This window comes from Macaca mulatta, chromosome 4 (assembly GCF_049350105.2).
Source record: "Macaca mulatta isolate MMU2019108-1 chromosome 4, T2T-MMU8v2.0, whole genome shotgun sequence".
Taxonomy (NCBI): Eukaryota; Metazoa; Chordata; class Mammalia; order Primates; family Cercopithecidae; genus Macaca; species Macaca mulatta.
In genome coordinates this window covers 82166635-82171135 of record NC_133409.1, presented here as the reverse complement: position 1 = coordinate 82171135, position 4501 = coordinate 82166635, and the positions used below count along the sequence as shown (strand labels likewise).

The 4501-nt window shown below is 36.9% G+C and overlaps 1 non-coding gene across 1 annotated transcript; it reads left to right on the top strand.

The window, feature by feature from the left end:
• Nucleotides 1-4041: 4041 nt before the first annotated feature.
• LOC114677885 (small nucleolar RNA SNORA33) lies at nt 4042-4170 on the top strand. Its single transcript, XR_003729313.2, has one exon. It is a non-coding gene; the product is annotated as a small nucleolar RNA SNORA33 (small nucleolar RNA).
• Nucleotides 4171-4501: the final 331 nt, after the last annotated feature.

Here is a 4501-nt window from a genome sequence, read left to right as displayed (position 1 = left end):
AATGGTTAAATCTAGGTAATTAACAACTGCATTACTAGACATGAATGCTTAACATCCACTCTCTGCGTTCTTCAAGATCAATGAATATATATTGAGCACTAATTGGTGTTAGTTACTTTGTAATATTGGGATTGGACCAGTGAATATAACTTAAGGCTTTTTTTCTGTGCAAAGCAATGTCAGGTAGTGTTAAGTACTATGCAGAGAGTTCAAATGGACTGAAATGATGGATACAGCAGTTTTTCTGGCTGAAATTGCCTTGTAAGGAAAAAAAAGTTTTTCTGAAATGATATATAAATGGGGAAAAAAGAGATATTCATGGTGAGCAAAAGGGGAAGAGCATTACATGTAGAGAAACAGTTTGTGCATAAACTTAGGAAAGTAACAAGCTTGCATTGCAAAGAACAGAAAAAAAGACCAACGTGGCTGAATCTTAATGAGCAAGAAAGTGTGCCTTTCATTTTTCATTCCAATTATTTGTTAACTGTTATAGCCAGTTTCAGGGACCTTAAAGACTTCAATGTCCTTAAGGCTTGCAAATTTGCTTTACTACTACTACTACTACTACTACTACCACTACTACTACTACTACTACCACCACCACCACCCCCCCTTGCTTTAGAATGCCAGGGTATGGCTTTATTATAGCCAACTTTTAAAAAGTAAAAGTAACTCTAGAAACACATTTTCTTTTCTTTTTGGTTCAATTCTTTTTTTTTTTTTTTCCAAATACTTTAAATTCTGAGGATACATGTGCAGAACGTGCAGGTTTGTTACTTAGGTATACACATGTCATGGTGGTTTGCTGCACCCATCAACCTGTCATCTATATTAGGTATTTTTCTTAATTATATTTCTCTCCGAGCCCCCCACCCACCAACAGGCCCTGTTATGTGACGTTCCCCTCCCTGTGTCCATGTGTTCTCATTGTTCAACTCCCACTTATGAGTGAGAATATGTGGTGTTTGGTTTTCTGTTCCTGTGCTAGTTTGCTGAGAATGATGGTTTCCAGTTTCATCCATGTCCTTGCAAAGGACGTGAATGCATCCTTTTTTACGGCTGCATAGTATTCCATGGTGTACATGTGCCACATTTTGTTTACCCAGTCTATCATTGATGGGCATTTGGATTGGTTCTAAGTCTTTGCTGCTGTGAATAGTTCTGTGATAAATATACATGTGCGTTTGTGTCTTTATAGTAGAATGATTTGTAATCCTTTGGGTGTATACCCTGTAAGGGGATTGCTGGATAAAATGGTATTTCTGGTTCTAGATCCTTGAGGAATCACCACACTGTCTTCCACAATGGTTGAACTAATTTACACTCCCAAAAACAGTGTAAAAGCATCCCTATATCTCCACATCTTCTCAGCATCTGTTGTTTCCTGACTTTTTAATGATCGCCATTCTAACTGGCATGAAATGGTATCTCACTGTGGCTTTGATTTGCATTTCTCCAATGACCAGTGATGATGAACTTCTTTTCGTATGTTTGTTGGCTGCATAAATGTCTTCTTTTGAGAATTGTCTGATCATATCCTTCACCCACTTTTTGATGTGGTTGTTTGTTTTAGTCTTATAAATTTGTTTATGTTCTTTGTATATTCTGGGTATTAGCCCTTTGCCAGATGGATAGATGGCAAAAATTTTCTCCCATTCTGTAGGTTGCCTGTTCACTCTGATGATAGTTTCTTTTGCTGTGCAGAAACTCTTTAGTTAAATTAGATCCCATTTGTCTATTTTGGCTTTAGTTGCCATTGCTTTTGGTGTTTTAGTCACAGAGTATTTGCCCATGCCTATGTCCTGATCAGTATCGCCTAGGTTTTCTTCTAGGGTTTTTATGGTTTTACATCTTACATTTAAGTGTTTAACCCATCCTGAGTTACTTTTTATGTAAGTCAGTGGTACAGTTTCAGTTTTCTGCATATGGCTAGCTAGTTTTCCCAACACCATTTATTAATAAGGGAATCCTTTCCCCATTGCTTGTTTTTGTCAGGTTTGTCAAAGATCATATGGTTGTAGATGTGTGGTGTTATTTCTGAGGCCTGTGTTCTGTTTTGTTCCATTTTTCTATATATCTGTTTTGCTACTAGTGCCATGCTGTTTTGGTTACTGTAGCCTTGTAGTGTAGTTTGAAGTCAGGTAGCATGATCCCTCCAGCTTTGTTCTTTTTGCTTAGGATTGTGTTGGCTATATGGGCTCTTTTTTGGTGCCATATGAAATTTAAAGTAGGTTTTTTTCTAATTCTGTGAAGAACGTCAATGGTAGCTTGATGGGGATAGCAATTAATCTATAAATTACTTTGGGCAGTATGGTAATTTTCATGATATTGATTCTTCCTATTTATGGGCATGGAATGTTTTCCAATTTGTTTGTGTCCTCTCTTATTTCCTTGAGGAGTGGACTGTAGTTCTCCTTGAAGAGGTTCTTCACATCCCTTGTAAGTTGTATTCCTAGATAGTTTATTCTCTTTGTAGCAATTGTGAATGGGAGTTCACTTGTGATGTGACTCTGTGTTTGTCTCTTATTGGTGTATAGGAATGCTTGTGAGTTTTACACATTGATTTTGTATCCTGAGACTTTCCTGAAGTTGCTTATCAGCTTAAGGAGATTTGGGGCTGAGATGATGGGGTTTTAAAATATATGATCATGCAATCTTCAAACAGAGACAATTTGAGTTCCTCTCTTCCTATCTGAATACCCTTTATTTCTTTCTCTTGCCTGATTGCTCTGGCCAGAGCTTCCAATAGTATGTTCAATAGGAGTGGTGAGAGAGGGCAACCTTGTTCTGTGCCAGTTTTCAAAAGGAAAGATTCCAGCTTTGGCCAATTCAGAATGATTTTGGCTGTGGGTTTATCATAAAAAGCTCTTATTATTTTGAGATACGTTCCATCAATACCTAGTTTATTGAGAATTTTTAGCAAGAATTCAGTGTTGAATTTTTTCAAAGGCCTTTTCTGCATCTATTGAGATAATCATGTAGTTTTTGTCATTTGTTCTGTTTATGTGATGGATTCCATTTATTGGTTTGAATATATTGAACCAGTCTTACATCCTGGGGGTGGAGCTGACTTGACTATGGTGGATAAGGTTTTTGATGTGCTGCTGGATTCGGTTTGCCAGTATTTTATTGAGGATTTTTGCATCAATGTTCATCACGGATGTCAACCTGAACTTTTTTGTGTGTGTCTCTGCCAGGTTTTGGTATCAGGATGATGCTGGCCTCATAAAATGAGTTAGGGAGGAGTCCCCCTTTTTGCTATTGTTTGGCATTTCAAAGTTTAATTGTCCAAAACAGAAATTTGATCATTAGTCTCTTCAAACATTTATCTCCCATCATTTGCACCTTAGTGAAGTGCACATGACACAGTCGAAGACACATATTTGGGATCATCCTTGGTTCCTCCTGATGTATTAGCATGGCTTATTAAATATCTATCAACCTGAGATCAGTTCTTCTTGTGTTCATCTCAACTATAATCTAAATACTAATCATTTTCTACCTGAACTGATTTAACATCCTTATAATTAATCTTTTTTTGTTGGGGGGGGCGGCTTGCCCTATAAGATTATTTTATACTCAAAAGATAGGCTAATGTTTTAAAAGTAACATTTGATGATCTACTACTCTATTCTCTGTTCCCACCTTCACTCCTAACATCGGCACACACTCTTCAGTGGCTTAACATCACTCTGAAAATATAACTAAGTTCCTGGCCCTACTCTATAAATCTCCCTGTGATCTAGCTCCTCCCTGCTTCTCAAGTCCTGAATCTACAAGGAAAAAAATCTTAAAATTACTGTTATACATTCACCCCTAGAAACACCAGACATTCAGGTAACTCAATTCTTCCACATACCTACTAATCTAATCAAGCTCTGAATATATTCCAGTCTATATACTTCTCACATCTCTTCTCAATTCCAGAAAATCTTCCACAATGTCATGTGTAATTTAACGACCATGAGCAGCAAAATATCCTATTTTTTTCAACCTCTTCTCTCAAAGCTTTCCTTAATTCATTATACTATAAAACAAAACAAGCTAGCCAATGAATCTGCTTACCTAAACGTGTTTCTGCAGAAATTTTTATTTTAAAAAGCTGGTAATAGCACAGCCATTTATGAGCCTTAAGTAAAGTTGTTAAGGTCTCTGAAAATGGCTATAACAAATTAAAAACATAATTATAATAAAAATTAGAAGCCTGGCTTCTCCCTGAGGGCAGTGTTTTCCCTGCAGCCCTCTAGGGTAGTATAACATATTGTGGTGATTGTTAGGCTGGGAGGTATAATAGAAATGCTTTTGTTCCTCTTTACTATTTTAATACAATTCTACAATTTGTCTCCTTAAAATGTAACTTTGAATCTCAGTTCCATGGATTTTATCACCTACTACTCTTCATTTGCTATTGTCATCTTCAGATCCCAGGTATTCAACCACATGTTTTCCAAGGCATCTGTTCCCGGCTCCATATCCCTCTCTCCACACTACTTCAGTCTTA